The 21,174-nt window shown below is 36.4% G+C and overlaps 1 protein-coding gene across 28 annotated transcripts in view; it reads left to right on the top strand.

The window, feature by feature from the left end:
- Positions 1-21,174, top strand: part of mmd (mind-meld) — a 1,228,927-nt gene that overhangs the window by 172,213 nt on the left and 1,035,540 nt on the right. The window contains exon 1 of one of the 28 annotated variants that reach the window (XM_067784018.1): positions 8,366-8,902. The exons of 26 other annotated variants lie outside the window; for them this stretch is intronic. The gene's annotated coding sequence lies outside the window, so the exon portion shown is untranslated. Of the gene's footprint in view, positions 1-8,365; positions 8,913-21,174 lie in introns of those variants that run through there. One more of the 28 variants, XM_067784017.1, reaches the window with a different exon arrangement.

The raw sequence follows: 21,174 nt of genomic DNA, 5'->3' as shown, positions 1-21,174 counted from the left end.
AATGAAAGCCGTTGCTGAGTGCTCTAAAGTAATTTTCATTGTGATATTCGATTTAGTCGTATCAATCTGGCAAAAGTGATAAATATGCATGCGAATCCGCAATAAGGACATGAATTAATAATACCCACATACCTATTTACATATGTCCTATGCGATTTGCCTAAAAGTTGGTATATAAATTTACCTATATTAATATTTACGACCCTTTTTCCGGGAAGTAGACTGGAAACGGACTGGGATTAAGACTCGGAGTGGGACTGAGACTGAGAATCGGAGTGGGACTGGGACTGGGACTAGAAAAAAATACATACCACCCTCTGGGACAGGCAATAAGGGATGAAGAAGAATGAGAAGACCTTGAGAGAAGAGAAAAGAGAGAAGGAGGAGACTGAAAAAGAGACAGAAAGAGACGAAGATGGAGATAGATGAAGCGAAAAACACGGAGGGAGGAGTGAATAAAAGGATTAGTAAAAAGCGAAGAGGGGGAGGGTAGAGTTATACGGAAAAAGATTATTAAAATGTATGCAGATAGGCCAAATTTAGGGCACAAAAACGTCTGCCGGGTCTGCTAGTACAATATATATATATATATATATATATATATAATATTAGTAGTTTAGTAAAAAATTGATTTGATATACATTTAGATTTCAACGGAATCGATAAATCTTTCTCCTCATCGTCGAAACAATAATTTTCATCGACAGGCAAGAAATAGCTTCGAGAGGACATCGTGACTCTGGTCCTATATCCCTCGAGACTCCTCCCTATAATGATGGTAACTTCTGATATTTATTAAGATTTCGGATGAATGCTGGTGACCAAACATTGAAGCAACATTTACTTCAAACTGCCACATTGAAAAATCGCGTTACATCTTACAGGAGTCCACAGACTCAGAACGAACTCATCGACATTTGCGGGCACATAAGTCTTGAAAAGATTGTTGCAAAAATCAACGCAAGCGAATGCTGCACTATTCTCGCAGATGGGACAACCGACATTAGTGGTGTGGAACAATACTCACTGTGCTTCCGTTATACCTAAAAAACTGCAGATGGATTAATTTTGAGAGAAGATTTTCTACAGTTCATCCCGATCGAAGATTGCACTGGTAGAGGACTTGCTTCGTCATTGATAAACATTTCAAAGAAGCTGAAGATCAACCTGGAGTTTTTTGGTTCCTCAAGGATACGACCTCAGGGATACGCTGCAATGAGTGCAGAATGGAATGGTTGTGCTGCTGCAGTGATGGATAAGTATCCGTCTGCACTTTATGTACATTGCGCAAGCCATTCCTGGAGTTTCCCAGTTGGTGAAGCGTGCTCAATTTCTCTCATAAGAAGCTGTCTTGGGTCCATAAAGCAGATAATTTCTATCTTCAGACCTTCAGCAAAACGCGAAGCTATTCTCAAGGATGCCGTCGAAACTTTGAATCGTCTAACAGAGAAAGAAAGTTTGAAGCGATTGTGTGAAACAAGATGGGCGGAAAGACTAGGTGCTGTGATCTGCTTCAAAGAAATGTTTGCTCCCATTTATTTAATTAAAAAAAAAAAATATGACTATGGAAATGCCGAAAGTTCTAGAAATGCTTTCAGTTATCTACACACTTTGAGGACTGGAGGATTCATTGTGGCAATGGTTGTTATTAACGAAATGTTTTCTTTGGCTTAACCATTAACCTCTTACCTTCAAGGGAAAAGTGTTGGTCTTTCTGCAGCAGTTTCAGTGGCTGATGATCTGACTGTTTTGTTGAAAGGAATGAGGGAAAAGGCTAAATTAAAGCACAAAGGAATGTTTCTTGATGCTAAAGAATTAACTGAATCTATCGGGGAGAAGATTGAAGTTCCTAGGATTGTGAGTCGTCAAAAAAATCGAGAAAACTACGAAAAAAGCTCAGCAGAAGAATATTTTCGCAAATTAATATTCATCCCTTTCATCGACCACTTCATATCTTCAGTGTCTAATAGATTCATCAAGCAAAAAAACACATTGTCCATTATCGAAAATGTCATTCCCGATAAATTGGTCAGAAAAGTAGATGAAAACGTTTCTGAAACTGTCGAAATAATAATGGATCAATGGCCAGCACTTACTGGAACAGCGGTATCTATGGTGAAAAATGAAGACAACGTTGGGTTGGAGCAGAAGATCGCTCAAAGACATTCATCGACGCATTAAATCTTTGTAATGAAGAATTTTTTCCACACGTTTTCAAGTTTTTGAAGATTGGAGCCACGTTAGCTGTAATCATTCCCAGCAGTGAACGAAGTTTTTAACATTGAGGCGTTTGAAAAATTGGATAAGGAATTCAACCGGATAAGATAGGCTGAATGTACTTGCCCTATTAAGTATCAATAGAAATATTAACATCACAGTGGAAGAAGTCATTAGCCAATTCGCTCAAAAACAGAAGATAATCAATCTGTAATTTTGCTTTTTACTATTAATTATTACAATAATATTTTCAATAAATAGATCACTGAATAAATACAATATTATTTCCTCCCAATAACAATATTCCATACAATAAGTACTTATCATCACTTAAGAAAATTTGAATAAATAGTTTGAGGCTATTTGGAAAAGCTTGGCAGAATCTTTTCGGTGACAACCGGGATGCTGTTGCTTTAATATCGGTTTACTAGTGGCCGCCGTGGTGTGATGGTAGCGTACTCCGCCGACCACACCTAAGATAATGGGTTCACGCCCCGGGCAAAGCAACAACAAAATTTTAGAAACGAGTTTTTCAATTAGAAGAAAATTTTTTTAAGCGGGGTCGCCCCTCGGCAGTGTTTGGCAAGCACTCCGAGTGCTATCAATATTTTCTCAATGAAAACACATCAGCCATGCAGATGCTGTTCGGAGTCGGCATAAAACAAATAGGCCCCGTCCCGCCAGTTTGTAGTACAAACTAAAAGGAGCACGACGCAAATTGTAAGAAAAGCTCAGCCTAAAATCTTTTACATTTATTTATTTATTTTATCGATAGCGAAGGTTCAATGTGGTCTTGTTGAATCGTTTCCGAGATGCCCGGGCTTGTACCTTAATGGTTCTTTTTACCAAAACATATAATATCTTTATGCGAAAAAGACCATCAACGTCCCCAAAACCTTCTGAGAGTGTTTTTATCGCTACAGCAGCAACAAAAACAACACCGATAACAAATCGATGTGAAACCAATAACTCTTCAATAATAAATGGATAACTTTTTGAAAAAAAGTCTATAATTTTTTATAACGTACTAGAAGACCTGGCAGACGTTGCCTTGCCCTAAATTTGGCCTATCTGCATACATTTTAATAAGCTTTTTCCGTCTGAATCTGCCCTCTCCCCCTCTTCACTTTTTCCTAATCCTTTTATTCACTCCTCCCTCCGTCTTTTTCGCTTCATTTATCTGCATCTTCGTCTCATTCTATTTCTTTCTCAATCTCCTCCTCTCTTCTCTCAATTTCTTCTCATTCTTCTGCATCCCTTATTGCCTATCCCAGAGGGTGATATGTATTTTATTCCGGTCCCAGTCCCAGTCCCACTCCGAGTCTCAGTCCCAGTCCTAGCATAAAAATTACCCTCTACTAAAGCACCCATCAACAGCTTTCATTTGTTATCCATATTCTATAAACACATTCTAGGGGTACTCGGTTCCACGCTTCGGCCTATATCTCGAGACCCTGTACGTCGATCGCAACCAAACCTATGTGGTAACCACCGCGTGAGGTTTACGCAACTTGTGTGAAAGTTTGAACAAAATCGACAGACGCATCTCTTCAAACGCCGGCGACCAACTAACCCACATTTTAGCCTTTCCCTTTATATATATAGATTTTTATTTTTCACACTTCACTATAATATTAAAACGAAATGCGAATTTTCGTTGCTTTTGAAATTCGGCTTAAAAATTGCCCATGGACCAATTAAAGACTCTCCTGAATTAAAAAAAATTGCATAGTACCTCTAAATCGGGGTCCCTCTTAGAAACCCCCACCCTCTCGGCGGGCCTGGTGATGTGCTATACTTGATATCATTCGCTAAAATATTTTTTATTGATAAGCACGTTGTTTAATTAAACACCAACCAATTACACGGAAGTATATCCGCACCCCTGAAAATGTGAGTGCCGGTGCGTATACGTAACATTTTATTATTACGTATAAACTTATAAAAAATTGTAATAAAATAATATTGCGACTATTAACTGAGATATAGCCTATCCTGTTTTTCAAGATAGATCAAACTACACACGGGATGCAAAACAAATTCAAAATCGGTTCAGTAGTTTAGGAGTCCATTTGCGCCAAACATAGTGACACGTGATTTTTATATATTAAGAAGAAGATTGATATTTTTTTCGAAAACAAATCGACAATTTTCGGTGACTTTCTGGTCACATTTCGATAAATTTTCTGAATATATTTATTCAGTTTTCAATAATAAATTGATAAATTTTCAACAACAAGCGCATAACCCTGAGCTACTGACTGATTGATAAAAGTTTATTGATAGCAAACTTATAAAGCTACGATAACAAACCGATCACACTCCGGTTTCGGTTTTCTAAGTATTTTTTTAAGTATCCGTTATCATAAATAATTTGTGTAACCAATCAGTTTACCTCGCCAGAACTTAGACTGCTACAGCTTTTAACATACAAGAGGTTTACGCATATCACTATATCGGCGGCGGCAGCGTGCCGGTGTTTTGGCTTTAATAAGGTTTTTTCTGTTTAACAAAATAATATTTAGGAAAGGTTTTGTCTGTATGTATTTAGGGGAATCAACGTTTTGGCAATTTCGCAAAGGTCGGGGATTTTTACCTCAAAGTCTTGCGGTTCGTTCAAAAAATTTCAAGAGCAGCTCCTTGCGGAGAGAATGTCCTTCAATTACTTACTTCAGGGAGGCTTCGAACCTAGCCCCGGCCTAAGGGACTGGTACTGCTGCGTCTGCCGAAAAAAACTCTACTTACATACTTAAAATGGTCACACTTTTATCTGTTATCGTTATCGACACGATGTCTTTAAATTATTTGTGATCCCTCGCTGGTCACGCAGAAAGACGACTTACGGTTGCTATTAATGGCCTTTTAATACTCATGGCTCTCATGGCACAGTTCTAACGATGAGCACCAACGCTGGCCTATTGTTAATCGCACCAAACTGGGCATCTATTTTTTTCGGCTGTTTTAAAAGTTATAACTACTGAAGAGCGGACAGTAACAATCCACCAGTCGCTACCACGCCTCCTGGCCCACATACAACATGCCACCACAGAAGCTATAGGACTGCGACTTCGAACTCGTACCTTCATGGATGTCACAAGAAGCTCTATGTATAGCTCCGAAGACTAACAGATTTTTTTGTCGCGCTATACTGCCGAGTACTGCCAGAGAAACACCTTGAAACGTTAAGGAGTAACTATTCGGCCAAGAATGTCGCCCTCGAAATCATAAGCCATCCAAGTGGATATTATTGCGTAACACATGGGTGAAAATAATATAATTCTACATAATTAAAATTTTACAAGGACCCTGGATACCTTTTTTTTTAATGTAGACCAAAATTTGCAGACATTTGTGTTCGAAACATTGATTTCAATAGTCTTCGATAAACCAAAACGATATTTTAGAATGAAAGTCGACCGATTTTAAGTTGAAAGATGTTAAGGTTATACCCTCAGTTCGAACTGTTGTTTTTCGTCCTTATGATCTAATAGATCATTATGAGTAACCGCGTAGCTTCAGTTTTCCGACCACACTACGTTAGGGTAGGAGCACACCCGTTCATTTTTCCAACTATCTTGCAAAAGCTTTTGCTTTACCACTTTGAGTGTTCTTGCGAAGGACAAAGCGTCACTTGGTAAATACATATTTTCCTACGTATTCACATTTGTAAAAGGAGCCGAAACGTGTAGGTGATATCTAAACTTGGTTGATAGGCTAGAATCACTGTGATTCACTCCAAGGGACTAGTTGGGATAGGGCCGCCAACTTTAGGAAATGTCAAATTGGCGACTTGGGTGTTGAATGAGGAAGTGTGAAAATCAAAATTAACACATTAGATGATATTTTAAAGTTTCGCAAATAAACAACAGATGTTTGAATATAAGGCCAAGGGATTTTTCAAACCCTTCTATCTTCAAATTAAGTATGAGGAGAGAATCATTTCAAAGGAGAGTTTAAACCCCTGGGACCTACTAAAGGATTTTGCAAAAATGATTTCTTTTATTATTTACGCCAATTGGAATATAGAATTTTTGAAAAAATCAAAATTTTTTTCGGGTAACTTGCTTTTTTAACAACCTAAGGATAATTTAAAAACATGTTCGACTTGGGTCATTTTATTTCAATCAATAAATTCGGCGGCGGCGTGCAAAAAAAGACGAAAATCGGCGGCGGCGTTTATCAGCGGCGTATATCTCTATAACATACCTACGTGATTACGTTCGTTGTCCCTCTGTATTGTTCTTTCTCATCGCAACTGTCGCAGCTTTAACGTATTTCCCTGTTTTTGTTATTCATGGGGTCTTGGTGAGTCTGATCTTTGCTTTCCAAAGCCCTCTCCTTCCCGAGCTAATGGGGCGATGGTGATTGTTAGGGTGATCACTTGTTCGTCTTATATGTGAGCTAATGTTTGATGTTAAGATTATGAGAGCTACAAGGACTCTTCATCTGAAGTATGTTTTCCTACAACTTTTAACTAAAAGGTAGCGTAAATAGGGTGATGTTTATCTGCATCTAATCGCGCTAGTTATGCGCTATCGCAATAAGAGATGGTACGCTGTACTTCTAATTCTGTGCCCTCGTAGTGTTTTCAACTGCACTTTTAACATTGTGATGTCCTTCCACTAAGCCTTCTTGAAAACCGCAAAAGTTATCGGCGTGTTATCAAAAGTTATTGCTTTGTAATCGAAAATGTATCGTTCTTTATTATCGGAGTGTTAACGGTTTATCGAAAATTTATCAATTTGTAATTGAAAATTTATCATCTTGTTTTAAAAAAAGTATCGACTTGTGGGCTGAAAAGTGGTCGCTTTTAAAAAAAATTTATCGAAATTTCGAAATATTATCGGTTTTTTATCGTACTGTTACCAGTTTGTTATCGGAGTGTTATGAATTGGTTATCAGGGCGCTATTTATTTGCTATCGATTTCTTATCTGTGGTTTATCGTCATCGGTGTATACTTGGTTTTTTAGCGGCGCGTTTTTGGCGGGCTACAGATATGTCAGCGATTTTCTATTGAAGTTCTCCTGGTATCTGACTCACAATACACAAAACCATTCAAGGGTTTAGTGCAAATTATGTAAGTAGGTTTCATAAAAAACGATGAGTTCTCAAAAAAAAAAAAAAAAAAAAAACCGATAACATGCCAATAAAAAATTTATACACTCCTGTAATATATCGAAAACTTTTTCGTAAAACTGTGACGGGTTTGCCGATAACAGGCTCAATAACATATGGATAACTGTTTTATAAAAAATCGATCACTTTTCAATATTGAGCCAAAATCTTTCAACTTGGCTGCGCGAAAAAGACTACTGGGTTATTGTGTATGCATAAATGTGTATCGGTGCCGGTAGCACTAAAACCCTGGGAAGGCCCAGTTAAGCTGTTATTGCTGCCATTTAGATTTAATAGTTGTGTACAATTAACATAATTCATTATGTTGCCCCTGTGCCAACAATGAATAGCACACAAAGAGCAAGAGCAGCGCCAACAGCAGCAACAATTAAAGCATTTAGCTGCAACAAAACAACAATAATAATAATTATAAGAGCAGCGGTCAGGCGAAAATAAATGAGCGATGCAGCGGTGTCAGTGTCAGTGTGGCAAGCCACAAGAGAAATAACAGTACAGCGGCTGCAGCTGCAGCTGAGTTTGTAGTATGTAATAACTACTATATTACACAAATATGTAGTGGTATTGGTGGAATATATGTAACAACAACAACAACATTAACAGCCATATTTAGCAACATTTAAGCGCAGCTGCGTTCACCACTGATTGCCACTGTCAGTGTTGCATTTTATCAATTTATCATAGCATAATGATTTGTTGCTGTCTGCACTTATAGCAATTGTTATTGTTATATACTTTATTGCTAACACTTTATTGCAGACCCTAAGCGAAATTCTTGTGGTCGCTACAGCTACAAGCAAACATCTCACTTACTTGCTTTGCGTTTGAAGCTTACGGTCAAAGCCAACGTTCATTTGAAAATGTTGCACAATGCGGTGCCCTTGCCTTTACCTTGCGTTTATTAATTTATAATTTTTTTTTTCTTTTGCTGAAAATTTAGCATTTCCACTCGTTGCTTGTTCTATTCGCCTTATTTTTTGCAACTTTTTTTCGTTATATTTCTCAAACATTTCAGCGGTTGTAGCTGCGGTAGCCATTCTTTGCTGCTAAATTTTCCAGTAGTACAAGTTCAGCTTGAACAGTTTTCTTTGCATCGTTGTTGGTTTAGTATTTGCTCATCTGCTCCTTTCGCGTACTTTTTTGTCGCAAGTATTCGCGCGTGTTCATTATTTGTTTTGTGGCGGCGGTAATTTTTTACTATAAGTGAAATTTCTTTTACTCGTGAGTTATCTTTTGCGCGAGTTATATCTAGCTTTCGTTTTCAAATTCTCGAAATTAAGCAGAAGTAGCAAAAACACCTTGAAAGAAAAAATAAAAAAAAAATAAAAATGTTCAAAAATAATGGTGGAAAAAGTGTTTGTTTATTAAATGTTTTATGTGAAAAGAAACTGAAAAGCAGAAAATTTTTTAATTCATATATAAAACTAATGTTTGCTAACTAAGAATAAACGAAAACTATAAATTCTTGACTCAACCCAAATAAGTTCACTTTTAAGCATCATTTTAATATAAAATCGATTTAGAAGCAGCTCGCTATAATAAATTAATAACGTAAGTTAGTGTGAGTAGTCCGAAACTGTACTTACTTTCTAGCTCAAATAGCGATAAACCGTTTAATCGTTTATGACCGTCCCACAAGTCCCCACAGCCGCTTCTTCTATAGGCTAACTGACATCAATTGATCACACTAATGAAATCTAAATAGTTTTGCATCTGGTGCTTCCAGCAAAGTGAAGTCCGCCTTCTTCCTCTGCTTCCGTAGGCGGGTCCCAATAAAAAAAGCGTTCTTTGCCGGATCATCCTCTTTCTTTTGTGTAGCCGCTGCGTTTAATTCACGCAACTACATCAGCTGTCTGCACAAAGCACGTATAGCTCATTATTAACTCTTCTTCGGTCTTCGCCGTCGCCGACGAGTAGACGCCTTTAAATCTTTCGTAGAACATTTAACTCCAGCACTCCCAAAAATGCCTCATCTGATCCATGCTTCTACGATAAGTGACTTGTAAACCATGATTTTCGTTTGCTGAGAGAGAACTATACTTTCCAATTGCCTACCTAGTCCAAAGTGACATTAAGTGGCCAGAGCGAATCGCTGCTGAATTTCAAAGCCGAGCTTGTTGTTTTTGCCAAGGCCCAAATGCGCTGACTCTTTGCTCGATGATAGCAGTTACTTCGATTTTTCGCATTCACCATCAAACCCATCTCTTTCGCTTGTTTTTAGGAGTAATCAGAATATAGAGAGCGGTATTCAGGCCGATGATATTAATGTCAACACCATACGCCAGTAATAGCACACCATTATTAGAATATTGTTCCAGAGTGATTAAAAGGATCACCTTGTGAAAAAACCACGTTTAGTTTGGTACAGCTCGGAGGGCTGTTTCCCAGTTGTGACTGAGCTGATGATATTGCTCGACGTCATTTTTCACAGCCGTATAAGCTTTGCAAGAAAACCAAATTCAGACATAGCGGAATTTAGGCAGCTCTTTTTCATCCTGTCGAAGGCGGCCTTAAAATCGACGAAGAGGTGATATGTGTCAATTCTTGTTTCGCGGGTTTTTCCAAGATTTGGTGCATAGTGAAAATCGGTTTGGTGGTAGATTTACCAGGCCTTAAGACACACAAGTTTAATCAGTCCATTCACTGTGAACTTCGCACAATACGCTTAACAGGATCTTATATGCGATACCAAGGAAGCTAATCTCGCAATAGTTGACGCAGTTTACAGTATCGCCATTCTTGTGGACTGGCTTTGAAACACTCAGATACCGATCGTCAGGCATGCACTCCATTCGACATCCGTATTTAGCACAGAAGTTGCTTAACCAACTCCTCGCTGCCGCATTTGAGTACCATCTTCTAAACTATCGTCGGCGCTTCCCACAACGTGAAAGCTGGCGAGATAGAATCCGCCCTCAGTAGGACAGGGATGGGCGAACCAATAACAAATATGATCGCTACACTACTTTTTAACGGCAAGGTATCAGCTGAGTAAAAATTGGGAAGCAGATATTTAGAGCCACAACGATTTCTATTGCTCATTGTTATTCTATGGCTGATTGCTATAAGTTAGGGACTTTTTAATAGTCATTTTTTAAATTTCAAACCAAAAAGTCAGGTAGAAGGAATGTTTCTGAATTGAAGGATATGTATCTGAAATTACTTTTACTTTTGCAAAGTCAATAGATAGCTTTTAAATTTGACTTTTTTTAATACCAACAGGCACAGCTTTAACATATGATTACACTCAGAGAAAAAATCTTTCTAAAACGAACGAAAAAAGTTCAAAATTAAGAATATTCGTGGACCAAAGTCTGTTAAGTACGTTTTTTCTTAACTCTTGACCGATGGGCTTATTTTAAGAACAGTTTTTCCGCGAATTGCTGTGTGAACCTTCTGTGCTCATTTCAAGCAAACTCTGGTCGATTTAACAGATTTCGTTCTCAATTCAAGAACGGTTTGGGAAAGTATTTTTTCAATAGGTACCCATTTATTTTTTTTAATAATTGTCATAAATAAAAAATATTTATAGCAAACAAATTTTTATTAAAGTACAAAATTTTACGAAAAAATGCATAATATGCATTTTTATACTCAGTTGAGCAGAGCTCACAGAGTATATTAACTTTGATTGGATAACGGTTGGTTGTACAAGTATAAAGGAATCGAGATAGATATAGACTTCCTTATATCAAAATCATCAGTATCGAAAAAAAGTTTGATTGAGCCATGTCCGTCCGTCCGTCCGTCCGTCTGCCCGTTAACACGATAACTTGAATAAATTTTGAGGTATCTTAATTAAATTTGGTATGCAGGTTCCTGGGCACTCATCTCAGATAGCTATTTAAAATGAACGATATCGGACTATAACCACGCCCACTTTTTCGATATCGAAAATTTCGAAAAACCGGAAAAATGCGATAATTCATTGCCAAAGACGGATAAAGCGATAAAACTTGGTAGGTGGGTTGACCTAATGACGCAGAAGAGAACATTAGTAAAATTTTTGACAATTGGCGTGGCACCGCCCACTTTTAGAAGAAGGTAATTTAAAAGTTTTGCAAGCTGTAATTTGGCAGTAATTGAAGATATCATGATGAAATTTGGCAGGAATATTACTCCTATTACTATATATGTGCTAAATAAAAATTTCAAAAATTGGATGAAGAACACGCCCACTTTTAAAAAAAAAATTTTTTAAAAGTCAAATTTTAACAAAAAATTTTATATCTTTACTGTATATAAGTAAATTATGTCAACATTCAACTCCAGTAATTATATGGTGCAACAAAATACAAAAAAAAAAGAAAATTTCAAAATGGGCGTGGTTCCGCCCTTTTTCATTTGGTTTGTCTAGAATACTTTTAATGCCATAAGCCGAAAAAAATTTACCAATCCTTCTGAAATTTGGTAGAGGCATAGACTCTATGACGGTAACTGTTTTCTGTGAAAATGGGCGAAATCGGTTGAAGCCACGCCCAGTTTTTATAAACAGTCGACCGGCTGTCCTTCCGCTCGGCCGTTAAAACGATAACTTGAGCAAAAACCGATATATCTTTTCTAAACTCAGTTCGCGTTCTTATCTGAACTCACTTTATCTTGGTACAAAAAATGGCCGAAATCCAACTATAACCGCGCCCACTTTTTCGAAATCGAAAATTACGAAAAATGAAAAAAATGCCATAATTCTATACCAAATATGAAAAAAGGGATGAAACATGGTAATTTTATTGGTTTATTGACGCAAAAATAACTTTAGAAGAAACTTTGTAAACATTTTAAGTAGAAAAAAATGAAAAAGTTCTGCAAGGCGCAATCAAAAGCACTCGGAATCTTGGCAGGAATACTGTTCGTGGTATTAAATATATAAATAAATTAGCGGTACCCGACAGATGATGTTGTGGGTCACCCTGGTCCACATTTTGGTCGATATCTCGAAAACGCCTTCACATATACAACTAAGGGCCACTTCCTTTTAAAACCCTCATTAATGCCTTTAATTTGATACCCATGTCGTACAAACACATTATATAGTCACCCCTGGTCCACCTTTAGAACTATGGCCGACTCCCTTTTAAAATACTCTTTAATGCCTTTCATTTGATACGCATGTCATACAAACACATTCCAGGGTTTCCCTCGGTTCATTTTCCTACATGGTGATTTTCCCTTATTTTGTCTCCAAAGATCTCAGCTGAGTATGTAATGTTCGGTTACACCCCAGCTTAGCCTTCCTTACTTGTTTCATATGTTTCTATTATTGAGAAATTATTCATATTTGAAAACATTTTCAAACATTTTCAAAAATTTTTTATTCATCATTAATTTCATTAAATACATTTTTTAATAGCTTATATTCTATACATGTGTTTCTTAACGTATTAGTACATATCAAAGAGTGCTCATAGCTAAATATAAGGTTTGATAACAGCATTGTTTTGAAATATTCTTTGAATATTAATTAAGTCTGTATTTATCCAGAAAAAGCTAAAAAAACTGGACTTTAATTTTATTCATATTTGAAGATGTAATCTGCATATATACTTAAAACATTTCATAACATGTTTGAGAATTATCTGTGCATAAGTGAATGGAAAAATAATTGAACGAAAAATTAAAGTTAAAAAAAAATTGTTTTAAAAATTCTAGAGTTTGACGGTGATCGAACTAGCGCCACGCGATCACAACCACAACATCATAACCGCTGGGCCACTAAGACTGCTTGATAGCATGTGACAAATGTTGTATATAACATTGTAGTGCACCAAATTGTACCGTTTCTTTTTCCTTTAGCTTAATTTAAGAACATTGTTCTCAATTTAAGAACATTTTTCTCATTATTAAAACATTTGTTCATATTTTAAGACCAGCCGTTCTCTTTTCAAGAAAATGGTGTCAGTATAAGTACAAGGTTGCTGTTTTAAGCACGGGTCGTTCGTTTTTCAAGAACTAAAAAGTAAGAACATGAAAAATTGGAATTGAGTCCGGTGGTGCTGGATTTTAAAACGGCGTTTTTCTCTGAGTGTACATACAAAGTATGTACTGTGCAAACCGAACAAAATATGCAAGGAAGGCAATTGGGATAAAGTTTAAACAACTAAGGCATGACGTGGCTGAATGTGCTTGAAACACTTCAACCATCGTAGGAGTGCGGGTTCAAATCCCACTCCCGGGAGAAGAGGCTTTGAAGAGATTTACAAGGTATAATCGAAACAGCTGTCGCCTTGTCCATCCTGATATCACGTTGTTTAAATTTTTGCCAAATTATGACATAAAATTATAAAAGGTTAACGTTTACTTTTATTATAAAAGCCAACAATAAAAGTTAGAAATTTACTTGTTTTATAAGAGTCAGAAATAAAAGCAAAAATTTGGCTTTTTATATAAAAGCTTAAAATAAAAGTCAGAACTGGTTTTTGATTAGGGACAACACGGAAACGAAAAATGAGAAAACTTAGCACTCATGAAATAGGTTTTGTGCCTCGTATTTAACCAAAAATTTTTACGTTGCACCCTAATAGTACTGTTTTCGTAAAAATCACACGATAATTTTGCGATTTTTTTTGAAGTCGTTTTGGCATAATATATGGATTGTTTTAGAATCTTTCCACAACGGTTTTGTGATTGCATCAGGTTTGTTTCGGGGTAATTTACGCATTGTTTTTGCTGTTTCCCGATTACTGCGGAGCCTTGACCATATTGTTTCCTAGATCGATTCGACAATAATTCACAGCCATGTTAGAATCATTTCAGAACTATTTTTCGATCAGTTTTACGCCACTGCGGGATTAATTCAATGTAATCTCAGAACAAGCTAGTTACTGTTAGTGATTATTTTGGAACTGCATATATCAAAATAGTTTCAAGACCATTTCGGTATTGTTTTCGGGGTTATTGTAAAACCATTTTCAGGCTGTTTTGTTTTCAGGCTGATTTCGGAACTTTTTTGGGATCATGTCAGACTTGTTTCGGAAGTGTCTGCTGAACTATTTTGTTGTCACTATACTGAAAATACATTGTACTTAGGTTGGCTACATCAAAGGCGGTTCATAAAAATATGAGATAACTTTGAGAAATCATATTTTCTTTGGCACTGGTCAGAGCACATTGAAATTTCGATACCATACACAAATGCATATTATGGGATTGTTTATGTTAAAGTAGGCATAGTATCGGTCAAGAGCGTGAAACTGAATGATTTATATATCTTTTGATTCAGATGTCCCAGCGTATTGAAAGGGGTATAGTTAAGACTTATCCACTTAACACTAAATATATTAAAATTTGGGCTTTAAAGAAGTTATTCAGAAGAAGTCACAAATCGATCTCCAAATCCAAATGGTCCTTATTTCGTCCAGAATGGGCCCCGACATGGTCTGAAAACAGTCCTAAAGTGATTACGAAACAGTCCAAGAACGGTTCTGGGATAGTTTCGAAACGGTCCTGGAAACACCCCTAAATTTTCCGACGTTAATACCGAAAACAATTTCGAAGCGATTCAGAATCAGTCGCAAATCGATTCTAAGATGGACCTAAAAAAGTGACGAAAGAATACGTATGCCGTCTTGAATAGATCCACAAATAGATCCCGAAATTGTTCCGAAAATAATCCCGAAAAGTTCCGTAATAGTCCCGAACCAACACAGGAAGCAATACCGAAGTGATCAAGAAGAAGTAAAGAATCGATCCCGAAATGGACATAAAATAGTTCTGCATTGATTTCGAAATGGTCACAAAACCAATTACGAAATGGTCCTAGGAAAGTCTAGAAACGTTTGGAAGTGATTACGAAATATTCCCTAATTGATCTCGGAAAAGTCCTGAAAGGATACTAGAAAAATCCTGAATAGATCCCCAAATATTCCCGAAACGGTTCTATTGATCCCGAAAAAGTCACAAAGCCAAAAACTATCTGGAACTGATGCGGGAATAATCCTGAAATATTATTTGGTCACAGTCTCAAAGGCGATTCCTCCTTCGTGACTAAGTCCCAAATAAGCAGCAGCAAAAAAATTATAGATAAAATACGACGTAAATAACCTTTCGTATGATATCCATATACCATGTGGACAGTACCATTTTTTATTATTTAAAGATAGAAAGAACGGATTACTGCGTGTTTGTTATGTGTTTTTGCTTTTACTTTTGGCTTTATATAAAAAAGTCAAGTTTTCACCATTAATTAAGGTTTTTATAGAAAAAATCGTACTTTCTTTTTCATTTTTGACTTTTTTAATAAAAGTTAAATTGTTATTATTATTTTTCACTTTTAAAATAAAAGTAAACTTTTAACTTTTGTTTTTGTTTTTTTTTATTATAAAAGTTTAATTAAAAAAATGTTTTTTAACTTTTACAATAAAAGTAAACCTTTAACTTTTCTTTTTGATTTTTATAACAAAAGTTTAATTGCAACTATTATTTTTTACTTTTATAATAAAAATTTATTTTCAACTTTTTTTGTTCGCTGTTATAATAAAAGCAACCTTTGAATATTACTTTTGACCTTTATAATAAATGTTAAATTGTAGCTATTGACACATTGTCGAAAAAACCAATAATTTAGAGAGAAAGCTGCACGATTATTCATGAAAAGTGTCAAAGTGTCATTAAAATAACCCCGAATTACATGGAATAACAAAGTAGATCACAACTGGGTATATAATGAAAGGCTCTACGCAAATTCCAATTTTTGCTTTTTTTTTACAAGTTTTGAATTCAAAATTTAATTACATCTGGTTAAGACATGATTTAACACAATTTAAGCACTAAAAAATCAATTTAATTTGACTAAAAAAAAGAAAATTTTTTTTTTTTTTATGAGATCAAGCCTTTAGTCAACAATGTCAGTTTTTAATGCATAAAAAAGCGCAAAATTAATACAGTACCAACAGTTTCACAGAAAGGCTATAGGCAGCCTGATTGAGGGCAACACAAAACGAAAAAGAAAATGCAAAGAAAAGTTTAATAGCTACGCATTGCATAAAACCGACAAAAACTTAACTTTAAACTCAACTGGTATAAAGCTCAGTTGTTGGCATGCGAAATGCTTCTGGCTACATCCTTGAGACCATTAACGAGAACGGAAAGGTACTATTATAAGTACGTAGGGTGGGTGTAGTAGAGTTTCTTTGTCGAAATTTCAAATGTCAGACATTAAATGCCAATTTCAAAAAGTGCACAAAACTTTCATGAACTCAAACTGTTATTGCACTGCACTGACTATGAGGAACATTGCTGACTGATATAACATTGGAGGCCAAATAAATTTGGAACTGTGCCGCAATAGCAACACAGACAAAATCCAATGCCATCTACATACACTCGCAGTTAGCTAAGTAAAAGGGGAGCAAACGTCAATTGAATTGCTAGCGAGTCACTAGAAGACCGTCGTAATGAATGTGCTTCAATGGAACAGGAAATACAGCAAAGGCATTCAGAAGTGCATGCTGCAAGTGGGCGGGTTACAGTGACGGTGGCGCGAAGTGGATGGTACTTTCGAAAAAGCAGCTTGATAGCTTAGCATTGCAATCATATTTATGTGCCTCTATGTTGTTGTTTTGCGAACAGATGAGCTGACATCAAGTGAAAATATTTTTGTTAGTCATTGGCAGCGCAGTTGCTTATTCATTTCATTTCATTTCATTTCATTTCGAATTTGCTGTGATGCAGAGTCAAATGTATGAATGCTTGAATGAAATGAGGAAGTGCCTTTTCATTGCAATTTTGCAAAGTTTTGAGATTTGTATTAAGTTGTTTTTATTTTTAGTTTTTGTGTTCTTTTGTAAGTTTTGTGCATTAAAATACAGAATTCGGCTTCATTCAACGGAGCGGTAGCAGAAATTTAAATTTTAGAAAATTTTTAGACTATAGGAATTTTCTTCTTAAAATCAAGTAAATTGTTTCCTCAACAATTTAAGCTTACTCGAATTGTCACATTCCAGGTCGCTTTAATCATTCCTGCAGAGTCTGCCCCAGTGTTGAAACTTTTCGTCATGTGCCGTATTTTAAGGTAGAATTTCGGGCATTATATTTTTCAGCTAGCATCTGAAGCTCTTCGCACTAACGTCGCGAACGTATCTTGGCTCGTCGTGTACGTACCTTGGCTGCCACAAGGTAGTGGTTCGAGTCGATGTTTGAACCTCATAGCGTGCGCACATTCATGACACTACAATTGTGCTTCCCGTCAAGCACGACGTGGTCGATTCGTTTTCGTGTTCTTAGATCAGGGGACAGCCAAGTAGCTTGGTTTATCCTTTTGTGTTGAAACTTGATACTACAGATGACCATATTTCGAGCCCCGACGAAGTCATCATCCTCAGCCTCAGCGATGTAACATCGCAGAGGTAAAATTTTCCCGACTTAAAATCTCTTCGCATGATTTTGTTATCATGAGGGGAAGGGGGGGGCAGTCCTCGTATGTCTTTTCTAGTTTTTCATAGAAAATGTCCTTGTCTTTTTCGTCTGCATCGCCTAAAGGTGCTTAAGCACAATTAAACGAGATGTTGCAGAACTGCACCCTAATTCGGATCGCGGCGAGATGGTCCTTCAAACCTGTAAATTTGGTGGCGAAATTTCTTTCCAACAGAAAACCAACACCTTAGCTCCGAATTTCGGATGTGTTCATATGGCGACTGTGCGTCGTAAGGCCCTATCGTGCTGTACAATATAGTGGACGATGATGTCGGCCTTTGCCTTGACAAGGAAATCAACCAACCGAAACAGCTGGGTATGGATAACTTCTCCTAAAAGAGTTCGGACATTCCAGATACATGGCAAGTGGGGCTCTTCCTACTAGTCGGTCTATTAATTTGTTGAATTAGTATGCAGTGTAAATGTATCGCCGGCGTCGCACAGTGGCATTTTTGCATGATTTAGACGCCAAAAATTAATATATATATTTCATTCAAACCAAGTATATATGTTTGTATGCCTTAACTCCCTTCAGTGAGGTTAGGTGAAGGGGGTGGTGGGTTGTTTTTGTATTTACCCCAAATAAAAACTTTCTTATAGCCTTATCTTGTTCTTTTGTTCATAATTGAACATACCTATTTTTAAGTTTCTTATCTTCATCAAACCATGAAGCAAACTTTGCAAGAAAATTAACTTTGGTGTAATTCATTTGAATCCTTCTCACACAAATTTTGATACAAAAATTCGAACTTTACTGCAGCATTCATCATACAATCCCTCGTCTCTATTTACTCCCTCCCTAAAACAGTAAAGAATTGGTCTAAAACGGCTTTATTCTTTTGCTTTTGGCCACGTTCTGCAACCCACACATCATACAACTCCCTCTTTGTGATCGTCATTATATCAAAAGAGGGACCTAGGGGGATGAAGAATCATTTGAGTTATATGCATAATATTGAGTTATTGTAGAAAGTCAAAAATTGCTTTGGTACAGCTTGGTTCAAACTATTGGCAGGCTTTTCTTTTCACGGTTTTATATATTTTCAGGCCAAACGTAATACACATTAAAAAACTCATAATTTCGTAAAAATACTTAACCAAAAAACTTTTGAACACTTGAGAAATAATATAATTACTTGGAGATTTTAAATAACCAAAAAATATTTTAACTTTTGTTTCACAACAAAGTTTTATTTAATTTTAAACCACTCGTTATTTCACTTCTGTAAATTGCACTACTAAGAGCGGCATCAACAACTCACAGTTTGGCAGAAGATTATGCAATGAAGAACAATAATTATAATTAATGTTAATTACCGTTAAATACTGTGGACATTTTAAAAACAAACTGCATTCAAATGTAAAAAACAATTACTTGAAAATTTTTACATTTTCGCGTCTAAGCCAAGCAAAAATGCCACTCTGCGTCGCCGATCGGTGATTATGATGGTCAGGGTAGCTGATTGTGTGTGTGTACACGAAGGGGTTCCAACTCCATTTCATATTTTTTTGTTTTCTTATACCTTTCATGAACATGAAATGGTATATTAACTTTGGTCCGATGTTTGTAACGTTGAGAAATATAGAAGATAGACTCACCATTAAGTATACTGAATTGATCAGGGCGACGAACTGAGTTGATATAGCCATGTCCGTCTGTCCGTCCGTCTGTCTGTTTGAACGCAAACTAGTCCCTCAAATTTTGAGATATCTCAATGAAATTTGGCACAAGGATGTATTTTTGTATTATATTAGATATTTGTCGGATCCGGCAGGATCGGACCACTATAACATATAGCTCCCATACAACCGATCGTTCAGATAAGACGATTTTGGTCATTCCTGCCGCAATTTAGAAAGTATAAACGTGAAATTCGGCGATATATATTCTAATATATTTAGAAGATATCCTGGAAAAATCACTTTGATCGGAGCTATATATAGTATATATCTCATACAACCGATCGTTCAGATAGAAAGATTTTTGGCAATTTGTCCCTTAATTATGAAAGTATAAACGTGAAACTTGGTGATATATAGTTTAATATATCATAGAAGATTTTCTGAAAAAATCACTTTTATCGGAGCTATATATAGTATATATCCCATACAACCGATCGTTCAGATAGAAAGTTTTTTGGAAATTTCTCCCTTAACTTCCAATATAAAAACGTTAAACTTGGTGATATTTATTCTAATATATCATAGAAGATTTCTTGAAAAAATCACTTTGATCGGAGCTATATGTATATAGTATATACCTATCCCCTACAACCGATCGTTCAGATAGAAATATTTTTGGCCATTTCTCCCTTAGTTTCGAATAAAAAAAACGTGAAACTTGTTGATATATTCTAATATATCATAGAAGATTTCGTATAAAAATCATTTCGATCGGAGCTATATATAATATATATCCCATACCGATCGTTCAGGTAAGGGGGTTTTTTGCCATTTTTTAATTTATATTTATCTTAAAAATCGTTTAGGTATGTAGATCTTTTCACTATATATTTCTTATCTTATACATCCGATTATTTGGCGATTGCGAACGGGATAAGATTTTTGTTCAGCCCCATTCATGAAAGGCATGAAGTCTCGTCCTTACTTGTTTTTAATTAGCGGTTTTCTAGAACATCGGTCCGGAGGAAGTGGACAATCAACCGGTAGTAGCTTCTGCTATAAAGGTCCGAACAAGACTCTAAATATGGTACCGCGGAGAGAAGATAGCCCTTTGGGAGCAGCGCGATGGCTGTGGTTGATAGCTGAATGCGTTAAGAGGTGTTTAGCTCTGATGTGGAGTAACATTGCAACGGTGTGCCATACCCTTTAGATTGGATTTAGGTGCTAGTTAAACCTTAAACCCCACCAAGGTGATGGTGTGTCCACTCACATCATCAATTGCGACACGAGTAAGCGAGCCTTGGGTGCTGGTCAAACAACTTTTGACTTTTGTCCTTGAATGCACCGTGATATTAGGCCAACAATAGCAAGTACTCACATAACACAACGCACTTAATTCCAGATAAAATTAAAAATTGCAAGGCGCAATAACCTCCACAGAGATTTAAGGCCGAGCTGCTCTTCCAATTTGCGCCGTGCTTCTTTAAATTTTTCCTACATATTGGCGGGACGTTGTTTTACACCGACTCCAAACGGCATCTGTAAGGCAGATGAGTTTTCAATGAGAAAGTTTTCATACAGAAATACACTCGCAGTTTTTGTCAAACCACAGACGAGGCACGACCCAGTTTTGGAAACATTTTTTTTTAACTGAAATACTTGTTTCTAAATATTTGATGTTGCTTTGCCCGGGAACTGAACCCAGGATCTTCGGTGTAATATGCGGAACACGCTACATAATTCATAAGTAAACGCTTGCCGTGGTCGTCATTAGAACAGAGCGTTGTCAC

Source organism: Eurosta solidaginis, chromosome 4 (assembly GCF_040869045.1).
Source record: "Eurosta solidaginis isolate ZX-2024a chromosome 4, ASM4086904v1, whole genome shotgun sequence".
Lineage (NCBI taxonomy): Eukaryota > Metazoa > Arthropoda > Insecta > Diptera > Tephritidae > Eurosta > Eurosta solidaginis.
Note: the sequence above shows the minus strand (reverse complement) of the source record. Positions and strands in the feature narration are given on the sequence as shown.